The sequence below is a fragment of the Eublepharis macularius genome, chromosome 1, assembly GCF_028583425.1.
Source record: "Eublepharis macularius isolate TG4126 chromosome 1, MPM_Emac_v1.0, whole genome shotgun sequence".
Classification (NCBI taxonomy): Eukaryota; Metazoa; Chordata; class Lepidosauria; order Squamata; family Eublepharidae; genus Eublepharis; species Eublepharis macularius.
In genome coordinates, this window is record NC_072790.1 from 231847138 (window position 1) to 231860540 (window position 13403).

The 13403-nt window shown below is 46.7% G+C and overlaps 1 protein-coding gene across 1 annotated transcript in view; it reads left to right on the plus strand.

The window, feature by feature from the left end:
* The first annotated feature begins 625 nt into the window (after window positions 1-625).
* Window positions 626-13403, plus strand: part of SEMA4A (semaphorin 4A) — a 72942-nt gene continuing 60164 nt past the window's right edge. The window contains exons 1-2 of the mRNA XM_054992266.1: window positions 626-986; window positions 10509-10675. The gene's annotated coding sequence lies outside the window, so the exon portion shown is untranslated. The remainder of the gene's footprint in view (window positions 987-10508; window positions 10676-13403) is intronic.

Consider the following 13403-nt stretch of genomic DNA (forward strand, 5'->3'; position numbering starts at 1 on the left):
AAGGATCCAGTAGCACCTGTGAGAGTAACACAATTTGTGGTAGGGTATGAGCTTTTATGAGGTACAGCTCACTTTTTCCCGCATGAGAAGTGGTACTACAAATTTTGTTAAGTCTTATATCCAGAGGAGTTAGCCGTGTTAGTCTGTAGTAGCAAAATCGAAGAGTCCAGTAGCACCTTTAAGGCTAACCAACTTTACTGTAGCATAAGCTTTCGAGAATCACAGTTCTCTTGCATCTGACGAAGAGAACTGTGATTCTCGAAAGCTTATGCTACAGTAAAGTTGGTTAGTCTTAAAGGTGCTACTGGACTCTTTTCGGTTAGTCTTATAGGCGCTACTGGACTCTTGCTCTTTTCTACTATATCAGCGCAGCTATTTGAAGAAGAGAGCTTTGACTCTCGAAAGCTTGTACCCTTGACAAATCGTATTGGTCCCTTAAGGTGCCGCGGGACTCAAATCCTTCGGCACTACTGCAGGCCAACAGGGCTACGTACTCCTGACACTGTTCGCGCTTCGGATCAGCCCCACTGTGGCCCAAAGCGCGGCCGCCTCGTAGCGGGATCACGTGGAGCTGGAAGACTCCCCCACTCCCTCCCTCTCTCCCTCGGTGCGAGAAAGTCCGGGAGTGTTTTGCTGGGGAAGTTGCGAAAGGCCTCGGAGGAGTTTTCCTTTCTTTCTGTTTTTTTGCTTGCAAAGTGCCAGGCAGGGCGCGCTTGGCAGGCGACCGGGCAGCCCCTGGAGCGACGCTAATTCTCTCAGGGAGGCTAAGCAGGGTGAGGCGAAAGAGGGAGAAAGAAAGAAAGGCGAGTTTGCAAGAGCCCTTCAGTCCCGGAGCCCCTTTGCAAGGGCGAGGGCGAGAAGAGGCGCGCGCCCCGGGCGGCTGGCTGCGGAGCTGCTCGCAAAAGCAGCGGCGCTTTCCGAAGAGCTTTGCAGATCTGCTGAGACCGGGGCGGCGGGGGGCAGACAGACCGAAGACCGGCCTCCAAGTGAGTCGCTTGCTCGGGAATTTGTGTCGTTGCAGTTTCAGTTGCCCCCTTCCCGCCTCTCCACCACGGCCATCTGGTTTGAGTAAGCGGGGGGTCTGCAGATGCAATGGGGACCTATGTCGTGCCTGAAACGAGCTAGCTCTCCGGGGTGGGGTGGGGGGCTCAGACGACCAAGCCGGTGTTTGCACTCGAGCACACCGATCCGATGTGCGAGCCTGTTGCACGGCATGTTTTGCAAATCTGTTGAGCAGCCGTCTGGGGAGGAGCAGCGGGATTTGAGTCCAGTGGCCCCTTTGGAGACCCACGCGATTTTCAGGGCATGAGCTTCCGAGAGTCAAAGCTCCCTTCGTCAGATACAGCTAGAATGTAAGTCCATCTGCCCTTATATCTTGGAGAGTGATTTCAGATGTCAAACGACAATAGCAGGCTATTGTCATTCCCCGGCTATTGTCATTTACCTGTTTTTGTCATTCCGAGCCTGAAATCACTTTGCTCTCCAAGATATAAGGACAGATGGACTCACATTCTAGCTGTATCTGAAGAAGAGAGCTGTGACTCATGAAAGCTCACACCGTATCACAAATTTTGTTAGTCTTACAGGTGCTACTGGACTCTTGCTCTTTGCTGATGTGCAGCGGTGTGCTAGCCTGCTGCAAGGCATGGTTCTACTGCAGACCAACACGGCTGCCTACCTGAAACCGTCTAGGGAGGTGGAAGCTTGCAGTGGCTAACTGGGAGGGCTGATGTTACTAACCAGAGACTTGCCAGGGTTCAAACCCTAGAAGGCCAGTGTGTGTGTACCTCAACTTGGCTGCTTGGAGGTACCATTCAAATAAATTATTGTATCCTAGTTGTTTTCCAAATGGGGACAAGCACATAAGGTTTTCCTGTTGTGGCTGTCAGTACAGTGCAGTGGCAACGTTCCTTCCAGTTAGTAGGTTTTCCCCATAGTTTCTGCCCTTCATGAACACCACGAAGTCTTTGCAGTTTTTAAAAATTGGCAGTTGACTGTTGATATCTCGTTGACATACTGTACGAAGATTATGTATAAAGGAGTCTCTGAATCCTCAACTTTTTTAAAAAAAAGCAAGGCTCCAGCGGCTTTCGTTACAGAGATATGTCTTTCCCCTTTTATCTCCTCAACAAAAAGCACTAAAGACTTTCCGCAGCCTCCCCCTTAAAGAAGTTAAAGCTAAGAACTCCAGAACCCTTTTAATACTATTATCATGATACAAAGATATTCTGTTGCTAAGTCCCCATCTGTGGTGGGAGAGATTGCTGGGGGACCAGCGACTCTAACTATAGCACACCGCTGACGTTCACCGCAGGGTACAATTTACCTCAACTGACAGCCCCAGTTGAATACATCCTGCCACACATCCTTCCAACCTGTCTTTGCAAGACCTCAGATAACAAGACGCTGTTCTTGCATCTGCCTCATATCCTGTCATGCCAGAGAGCATTTGAAGTGCCTGGTCAAAACATTTATCCTCCTCCTCTTCCTCATTATTATTATTTATTATGTATGTCATTTATAGTCTGCCTTTCTCACTGAGACTCAAGGCGGATTACACAGTACGAGCTTAGTATAATGAGTATCGAGTACATTTCCATACAGTGTCAAGGACATTTCCATAAACAATGCCATAGGGTAAATAGATACAAGTTTTAAAAGACATAGCGTTAGCAAGAATCCAATACAAAGTCGAAGAAAAATACTGGAACAGAACATAATCATTTCTAGGATTGACATTAGACAACATAAAGCACAGGTAGTACATAGGAGTACATATTTAAAGCAACAGATAATATGTAAGGCAACATAGTGGTGAAGTCTATGGTCCCTAACTCATTACCGAAGCATCTGAGACCCCATCCCTACAATACAGCCTTCCCATTCAAGTAAAAAGCCTTCTTGAATAATTTAGTTTTGCATCGTTTGCGGAAAGCCAGGAGAGTGGGGGCTCTCCTGACCTCCACAACATAGATTCTGAAGTGTGTAGGCTGATTAGGAGTGTAGGGAGACTTCCTGAAATGACCCCAAAGAACCATTATTTGCCTTGTTGGGGAAAGCTATATGTCATATTTGGCTACCCATAAATTTCCCCAGTGGGGTTGTTTCAGGTTGAGAAAACAGCCCACTCGTCTACTGATCCCATGTGCCTGAAAATCTAAATTTCAACATGAAACTTAGATGACATATCTGTGTGACAAGATTTGGGGTGGACTCAGAAATGGGTGTAGATAGGCCTTGTGTGTGCCATCAAGTCACTTCTGCCTTATAGCAACCCTACTATCAATAACAGAATGTCCTATCATTGACAGCCTTGCTCGGATCTTCCAAGTTGAAGGCCGTGGCTTCCTTTATTGGATCAAGCTGTCTCATGTTGTGTCTTCTTCTTTTCTTACTGCCTTCCACTTTTCGAGTCTTGTCTTCTCATGTTGTGACCAAAGTACAATAGTGTTGGTTTAGTCATTTTAGCTTCTAGGGAGGATTCAGGCTTGGTTAGATCTAGAACCCACTGATTTGTCTTTTTATCTGTAAAACTCTACTCCAACACCACACAACTCTTGTACCTGACAAAGGGAATTCTGACATACACTAGAAATCTAGTTGGGCCTGCCCACATGGCAGGCCCAAATCCTACAGGTGTAGTTTTACACCAGTAGACAAATGTTAACAACAACTACATTTGATTTATATACAGCCCTTCAGGACAACTTAATGCTACACTCAGAGTGGTTTACACAGTGTTGTCTGAAGCTTGCTCTTCAGTTGTCTTCCTGTCAGCTTTCTTCATTGCCCATCTTTAATATCCCTAGCCCAGGCTAGCCCAATCTCATCAGGTCTTGGAAGCTAAACAGGGTCAACCCTGTGTAGCACTTGGAAGTCCAGGTTTAGGAAGTCCAGGTACTAGGAAGTCCAGGTTTGCTGTTCAGAGGCAGGCAATGACAAACCACCTCCGAATGTCTCTTGCCTGAAGAACCCTGTGGGTTTGCCATCAGATTGCCAGCTTTCCCCCTCTTTTAAAAAAAAACAGCCCACATGGCAGGCCCAAATCCTGCAGGTGTAGTTCTATACCAGTAGACAAATGTTAACAACAACAACATTTGATTTATATACAGCCCTTCAGGACAACTTAATGCTACACTCAGAGTGGTTTACACAGTGTTATTATCCTCACAAAAATCTCTCTGTGAGGTGGGTGGGGCTGAGAGAGCTATGACTGACCCAAGGTCACCCAGCTGGCTTCATGTGGAGGAGTGGGGAATCAAACCCGGCTCTCCAGATTAGAGTTCTGTTGCTCTTAACCTCTGCGCCAAACTAGCTCTCCAGTTTGTGGTGGGCCACACCTCATTGCTTGAATTTCTGCATGTTAGGAAGCTGTTAACGGCTCAGGAGACCTCTCGGGCAGGAGCACCAACAAAAGGGTCAGCTGTATGAATATGCTTTAGGCTGCATCAGACCGTCCAGTACAGTCTTGCCTCTTCTCACTGCGAGTGGCTCTCCCAATACGTCTTCTCAGTATCTACTTCCTGGGACCCTTTTCATTATAGATGCCAAGGACTGAACTGCACAGGTCCTGCACCCAAAATGGATGTTCTGCCCCTGAGCTGCCTCTCTTTCAACAGCATCATGGATTTGGGTAGCATATATATCTTAAGCCAGTGTATTTAAACGAGTAGGATATGAAGTTAACCAAATTGATTGCAGGTTTCTCACTTCACCCGCTCCTGGGCCTTTTCCTGTCAAACTCAAAGATTTGTTTGTTCTGCCATTATCTTCTCAAGATAGTATCTTGGGTTTCATTTCCGGCTCTGTGTAAGAAGCCGCTTCCTAAACGGGTTTGCAGCCTACAGCGGGAGATGCTCACACATTGTCAGGGAGGAACTTTTATTTATTTCTGAAGTGGTGAGGGAAAACTCGGCTAGCTTGCAACCTTTTTTTATTGAGAGTGGGCTGTGCTTTTAACTTGGCCTATGAGTGAGCCGTATTAAGAGCAATGGAGGGGATGTTTGGCTTGGATCTGACCACCAGTGGCACGGCTTTGCTGGTGATCACTGCCGCAGGATCCTGAGGTGTTGTCATCACTGCTGGATCTTGGTTTAGCATGCTCTTAACCGCTAGTAATCCTACAGGGCAATAGCTCGCTGGGAATTTTCCCAGTACATCAAAGAGCCAGTCCACCCCTGATTTTAATCTTCCAATTAGCCATCCAAAATGCTTATCGACCCTTTAAAGAAAACTGCCTTGTTGGATCAGAACAAGGGCTCATTTGCTCCTTAGAAGGCCAACCTGATGCCTTTGACAGTACAAGTTCCATTTGGCTATTGTGGCTATTAACTGGACCACCTCTGCCCTCTGTAATATTTTTCTAGATCGTGTCAAAAATCCATCATCATCGAATAAAAAACGTGGACAGTAGAAAAACAGAGCTTTTTTTTTGTAAACGTAAGAGTAAGAGAACATTTTGTAATTATATTTGTTTGTATAGTTTTTCTCTTTGTTTTGTTACCTCTCTATTATTCTTTCTTTTATAAAAATTCTAATTAAAAAATCCATCATCATCCTGTTTACAGAAGCAACTGCCAATGGAAACTCACAAACAAAACGTGAAAGTCAATTGCCCTCCCTGTTTTTCCTCCAGCATCAGGTACTCAGCGGTGTACAGCGGTTGAATATGGAGGTTCTTTTTGCCCGTCATGGCTGTTCACTGTTGATGAGTCTGTCATGAACTGGTCTAACTCCAAGCCTTCCCTGTCAAAGCCACATGGCGGCCTTCATCGTGTCTTGTGACAGTGAGTTCCGTAAGTTATATAGTGTGTATGAGTCTTGAGCCTGTGGCTAGTCAGGTATATTCAGTTAGAGTTGCCAAGATTTTAGGAACTGTGTCTTTAATCAGAGACTTGGTGAATAGACATTCACAAATGATAATGCTAGGAAGAGCCACAGGAGCATGCTAGATCATTTTTTCCAGTCAGTTGACTTCCCCTTTACTCATCTACAACCCCTAAATATCAGGTGAGTGGGAGTGGGCTGCAGCTGCACTTGGCTAAGAGAAGTGCCCCGTGCACAATTCAGAAGTGTTCTCTTTGTTACTACTCCATATGCAGCTGTTTCACAATGTTGAAAAAAGTTTAATGTTGTTGTGACGCTCCTCTTCTTGTGGGCTGTCCGGAGAGGCGGCAGACACATATTCGAAATAAATATTAGTGCAGACTTGTGAAACATTCATTGACTCTCCAGAGTTGTCTTTCTAACAAAGGTATAATGAACCAAGAGCTGTAACAGTATTTTAGGGTGTACTGAGACAACTAAATGGGTCCCTTCAAAATGCATTTTTGCAATAAGCATGGAAATTCCTGATGGGACAAATATCTGAGATGTTGTTTAGGAACATACGATAAAGACTGTCAGATTGGCCTAAAGGGTTGTTTAGTCCACCATCCTTCTTCCCAAACTGGTTAACCAGATACCTCCAGGAAGCCCTCAAGTGGGTCATGACGACAATAGTCTCCTCTTCTAGTTGTCCCTAAGACACTGATATTTCAAGGTATACTGCTTCTGAAAATCGAGGTTCTTTTGGACAGTCATCATAATTAATAGCTGTTGATAGGTCTCCTGTATAATAAAGAGTGAAGTTTTCTTAGCATGATGTGCTCACCCGTATATTGCTGGTTTCCTCTCTAAAGTAACCAGCACGAGGTCTTCCTTGTGCTACGTTCCTGGTCTCCTGCCAAGATACTTTCTCTCTTTTCCATTCCGCTGCTGTCCCTTTGGTCCACCTTGGCGCTCCTTTCTTCCATTTTCAACTCCCTGCCAAGAAATCTGCAAGTCAAGGAAGGAACAATGGCATGTGGAGTACTGGCACCATCCACAAAGGGTGTTTGCCAAAACAAGGGTGGCCGGATCTCAGGGAGTGACCTAGAGTTTCGGGATGTTTGTGGCTTTTTCAGGGGGGAAGGTGAGGGGTAGTGTCTAGAGGGGCAGGCTATCTATTTTATTCGTTTCTTTGCTTATTTCAAGAGCTTTCACTTCACCCCCAAGGAACCAGGTTCAGCCAAGCCGATCTTCCAGTTGCTATCCTCCGCATCTACAAGCACCATTAGGCTCCACACTTGTTTCCCTAGGCCCCACCACCTGACCAACAAGACACCACCCCGTACCGCCCTTGAACCACCTCCTGGGAATTATGTGAGCCTTAAAGGATGTGGCGACTCTAGCCAAAACGGCCAGTTCTGTTGTTTTTCTTGTTCTGTAATTTTTCTTGGAGGAGGAAGAAGCAACTCTGCCATGCTCCGAGGCATCTTCCCCTCTTTATTTAGCTTATTCCAGCGTTTCACCTGCAGTGTGCGATTTCCCCACTCCCCCTTTCTGTGACAGTCCAAAATGAGGGCTGCTACAGGAGGGGAGAGGCAGGAAAAACCACACTCCGTTGTAACATCAACTTCCTCTATGTTAATCTAGTCTGTCTGACTGTCATCAATTCCCTTCCCAGTTTTCCTCCAAGGCTCTTTATCATCACGGGGCACATTCAGAGAATGTTGGATCTGTCGCACCCCTGCCCCGAGCAGTGCAAACCCACTAGGAGACGGTTGCTGTGTGACCTCATGACCAAGCAAGACTTCCGCTTCTCCATAATCCCAGTGGTCAGTCATATGATTAACTAATCAGCTGGACAAAGAAAGAACCTTGTGAACTGGGTGCCTCTGGAAGGGGATCGGAGCAGGAGTTTGCCAGTGCAGTTCTACATGGAGTTACACCCTTCTAATCCTGTTGAAATCCATTGTCTTAGAGGGTGCAGTCGCTTAGGATCTTACTGTGACTAGTAATCTTCCTGAGGAAGGGGACTTTAACCCTCCCCTTAAATATATGCTGGCCAGAGCACCTTCGGGGAAGGAAGGTGATATTGTCCGATTTTGGAAATTAAGCAGGGTTGGCTCTTGGATGGGGGGGGACCACCAAGGAAATCTGCAGAGGAAGGCAATGGCAAACCACCTCTGCTTCTCGCTTGCTTTGAAAGCCCCTTGCTGGGGTGACGGTATGTACATACGTAGGGCTCCTTGGAGAAAGAGCAAGTTAAAAATGTGGTAATAGTTCCATGACTAAGAAGCCCCATGGTGTGTCCGTCTGCATCTGTATTTCGATTATTGCAGAATCAAGAAAAGGCCACAGATGGGAGATAGCTTCCTCCCTCCCCCATTATGTGGTAAATAGAAGGAAAACCGCCACGTCCTTGTTTCTAGTAAGTGGGTCTTGCAGGGCTTTGCATTGGTACAGAAACCTACATAACCTGTTTGCCCAGCCTGAATGACAGAAATGACACTGTAAAAACCTACAAGAGCTGTTTGATCAGAAATGACAATGAGATGAGCATACATACAGGTGTTTGAGGATGAGGGTAGCAGTTGCAGACAACATTCAGGGAGGCACTCACTCTGGGGCTTTTGGAACAAGGCAAACTGTGATTTGCTTTCATGTGTAAATAGGGTTTGGTGGTGTGAGGGGGGTACCTCATGGGAATCTGTGTTTAGGAGCTCGTTGTAGCTCTTGGCAATGCCACATGGGTAATAGTGTCCCTTTTGGTCTTCTACCCAGTCTAATAATAAAGCACTATTCAATTAAATAATTGAATACTTCATGACAATAATAATAACATAATAATAATCTATTTCTATACCACCCTTCAGGACAACTTAACGTCCACTCAGAGCGGTCTACAAAGTGTGTTGTTATTATCTTCACAACAATCACCCTGTGAGGTGGATGAGGCTGAGAGAGCTCTGAGAAGCTGTGGCTGACCCAAGGTCACCCAGCTGGCTTCAAGTGGAGGAGTGGGGAATCAAACCTGGTTCTCCAGATTAGAATCCTGCTGCTCTTTACCACTACACCAAACTGGCTAGTATCCAGCATACTTCCAAAGAAAACCGACCCTCCGAGCTGTATTTCTCACTGAGGTGTTCTGCTTGTGATGAGTTACTCCACATCTGACAAGAGGTGGGGGTTCACAGAGTGGAATTTCTCTATTTAAAAAAAAAAAAAACCTTTCCATGCATAGAAAACTAGTGTGTCAGGGAAAAGGCTGCTCCTTTGACATCTAGATTTCCCTGTGTAGGGGGATGTATTTTTTTTTAACTCAAAGGAACATTCAGTTGTGAAAGTTAACTTGACCACCTCTGTGAGGTCAAAGCCTTTAAACCATTTGCGGTGGGAAGACTTGGTGTATTATTTGCATGCCCTTTCAGTTGTGTTTGAAGGAGGCAGGGTGGGTGTGCGGGCACATGGCTTTCCCACCTGTGGATGCCTCCTGCTGATCCTCACCCGCTTACCAGTTCCCTAGCACCTCAGATATGGATAGGAAGGGGTTTACATTACCTGATCTCTTCGCCCTGGCTCCTTCTCTCTGAGTCTGGAGGAAGGTCTCAGGCTGCTTTTAACCATTTTATCTTTTTTGAAAGATAGAATGGAGCATGTGGGAACTAAATCGTGCTCTTTCCTTTCCTTACCTGTAATACTCTGCTCTTTGGTTTTTTTCCCAACCTCTAGTCTAATACCGTGGCTGCAGTTGAATGTCATGATAAACTCCAGTTTGTAAATGAGGTTGTACTCTGGCAGGTTGTGACATTGGATTGGTCCGACAAACCAGGATTTGTTGGCTAACGACAAACATGGGTTTTAAACTAGAATTTATATCTGGTTTGTTAACCAGGGCCGATTCCAGACGACTAACCTTAAATCGCTCCATGCCGCCCTCTTCCGGATCGCGACGGGGAAAATGCGAAATATCGCGTTTCCTCGCGCGAGTTTTGCGCGACGACGCGCAAAACTCGCGCGAGGAAACGCGATATTTCGCATTTTCCCCGTCGCGATCCGGAAGAGGGCGGCATGGAGCGATTTAAGGTTAGTCGTCTGGAATCGGCCCAGTTTGTACAAATTGTGGTTTGCTGTGATGTCTGTGAGTGTCTGTGCATATGTCACATGGATTCTGTGTTATTGATATGTGCGAGTGTGTGACGAATCGCAGTTTTTTCTATAATTGGATTTTGCTGCTGCTGTATTTTACCAGTTTGTAAGATGCCATGAGAGTGAGAGAGGGAAGGCGAAAATAAAAACAATGTAGTAAGATGCACAATGCGGACACATGATTAAAATCATTATCTTGTATAAGGAGCCCTGAGGGTTTTTTCCGTGGTGGTGGTAGGGAGATTTCCCACCTCCTTTCCCTTTGTGAAGAATTTCAGTTTGGTTTCATGCTCTGAGCTGGCTTTACTGTCCTTCGATTTCTGACTGGGGGAAACGCTGTTTGCGCCACACTTATCATCCTGTCTGAGGAACTGTGATCAAAGGAAACGGCTGGAGACTGATTATTTGCATTGTTCCAGGCGTGTCGGAGGACGGGTCTGCTTTTATGAGATGCTCTTATTCACTGTGCTGGCAAACATCTGGCGGCCGGTGGATTTTGTTTGGAGGGCGGCAAGTGCGCAGAACTAACGTTTCCGTCTATATGTGTCTTTCCCCAGCGGTGGTGCGATGAGTCCTTTGTGGGGGAAGAAAACCCTTCCTCGCCGTTGTCTCTCTGCCCGACCCCCACATCTGGAATTGGGAATTGCTGGCAGGTCGTTTCTGCATGGCTGATGCTGGAGCTGTGAGCCGATCGCAGGGGCCAGAGCCTGGACCGCTGCTGGAGGTAAGCCGTCACTATGGCAACGCCAGGATGTTCCCTAGAAGAACCAGAGGGCTGTTGTGACACTGGGGTGTGCTTGACAGAGGGGGTTTCCTCCTTTCAGTTGTGAAGCGCAGGTCGGCTTTGTAGCACCCATCAGCTGGTAACCTCCGTTGAGCCGGACCTGAGCTGGGAGGGGTCTTGTGTCACCCCTCTGATACGATCATGCCGAGACAGCCAAGATCTAGGTCATGCTGAGCCACCAGGTAATTTTTTAAAAAAAAGATTTTGGGGGGAGGGGGAAATAATTAAAGGTGTGTGTGTGTGTGTGTATGCATCTGGCTTGATAGACGCTTTCTGTTTAAAGCATGAAAAGCAGTCAGAGAAGTGTTTCATTAAAAAAAACAAAAAAAACAACCACCACGGGTTTCGTGGCTGGGGAAACCCTTCAGAAATTTAAATCTAAAGGAGAGATGTGGTACCCAGTGGTTTTCTGCCTCACTGAATATTTGCAAACGAACCAGCTCCCTGCCAGTTAATTTATAAAGATTTGATGAGTAATTTAAATACACGTGCGTCTTGTGTTTGGCGGGGGGGGGGAGTTTCCTCACACGGTATGTTGAGTTGGAATCTGTATGCGAAACAAGGCGTTGGGAGATTTTCCCCTAAAACGTATGATATTTGGCGTGGTTTCTTGAGGGAACTGGCTGTGGGTTTCATGCTGAGGTGGCTGGAACGGGTGGGGTGGATGGAAGAGGAGGAGGAGAGTAGCAGACATAATTTAATAAAAGCTGGGCTCTGCCGTAGCTATTTGGATTTGGGAAATTAAATTGTACCGGGGTCCCCAGAGCACCACTGCCTTCGTTGGAGGGCTTCGATTCTGTAGACCTCTCGAGCCAAGTTGATCACGTCATGCCGAGTGGGTAGGTGGGGGTCGGGAGGATGGAGGATGAATGATTTTATGTGGACCTGAAGTGCTGTCACACCACACCCAGTTGCCAAAATGAAGCACATCTGGGGGTGCTCTTGTGAGCCAAGAGCTGCATCAGTGGTTAAAAATGAAGTCACCGTTTTTCGGTCGTGGGTTTTCTGTCTATTATCTGCAAGCCTTATAGGGGCAGATCTTGGGGGGGGGGAGGGACTAGCTCAAGGGGGACAGAATACAAATAACACTTTACAGGGATGGAGGGAAACCAGTGGGGCTTGGTTCTTGGGTTTGAGGGGAAGGGTTCTTGGACAAGAAATCTTGGGCAAGTACCGTTAACCAATATGGGGTGCAGTGCAGACGCCAACCCCCTCCCAGAATCCTCTGGGGGAGACTCATACTTTGCACAAAAAACACATCTGATTGCACCCCTTTCCCAGTCCCACCCAGTGTGCATCTGGCCCTCTGATCTTATGGTCCTCCAGAACCCTCTGTACCTTGAGAGATTTTAGGATGATTCAGGCAGCAGCTAATGAACCAGCCTTTGGGTGACAGTAGTGGCAGCTTTCAAAAGTGGTAGCTGTTGATACCTGGGAGAGTCCCCTTCCAGTCCTTTTTGGAGCTGCCATTTCTGCTCACCATCCTGTTGTGTGTGGCTTCCCCAGACACAGAGAAAAGGGAAGTCACAGCAAAAGGAACATTCTCTCCTGGCAGAAGCAAAAACACTGTCGGGGGAGTGGTCAGCAGATGTGGATTGGCAGTGCTAGAGTTGAGAAGGAGGGGAAAGGTGCCTGTAAGCAGCCATGAGCATTGCTGGCTACTACAGTTACCCTGAGGCTTCTGATCATGTGGAGGCTGACCAGGCAGAACTGAAAAGAGGGTTCTTAAGCCTTTGCCTAGAGGCTGGTTTGTTTCATCCCACCTCCTGCTCCCCAAAACGCTTGCCCATTCATTAAGGTTGTCTTTGGAACTCCTTCTCTGGGGACTCCATTGATTAGGCAGGGGGTGACCAGGGACCGAGCCTTTTGTGTGGCTGTGCCCTGCTTATGGAATGCCTTCCCTGGAGATGTTTGTCTGGTGCTCTCCCCCCCTCCCCCGGGCTGAGTTTTATGTGCCAGGTTAAAACTGCTTTTACTTGTATTTTCAATGAATGAGATGCTCGCTCTCGTTCTGGCTGTTTGGTGGAGATGCTGTTTTATTGGCTTTTCATTCCTGTGTTTTAATTGATAATTAACATTTTATTGCTGAAAACCACTTTGGAATTATTATACTGAAAGACAGGCTATCAGTTCTCTGAATAAATACACTCCTGTCTATGCAGGCTGAGAGCTCCCCTTCTCCTGTATAGGGAGATGCTACTATACAGTCTTTTTTTGCGGGGGGGGGGGGGGTACCAGTGAAGCTCTCTCTTCTGCAGGAAAGCTTTCCTTCCACCCTTGATGTGTGACTGGCCTAGTTAGTACCAATGCTTAACATATAATGAGTGTGAAGTGCTTTAAAATGCAACGTTGTTAGCCTTCCAACAGCCCTGTAAGGTAGGACAGTATTATTATACCAGAATTGTAGATGGAAGACTGGGGTATAGCAGCCTGGCTAAGGCGAGCTCTTGACAGTGGTTAGGTTCACAGCTATTTTCAAGCATCTCTGACCTGAAGGAATTGTGATTGAAGCTTTTCCTTGCACGCCTTTAAATATCTGCATGTCAGATTGCTGTCGGAGGTAGTGGAGCCCAGCCAGTTTTGATGGGGTGTGAGGATTGGGAGATGTCCCAAACAGAGGTGAGATTTGAATTGGCGACGCCCCGATTCAGGCTTTTATCTGCTGCCA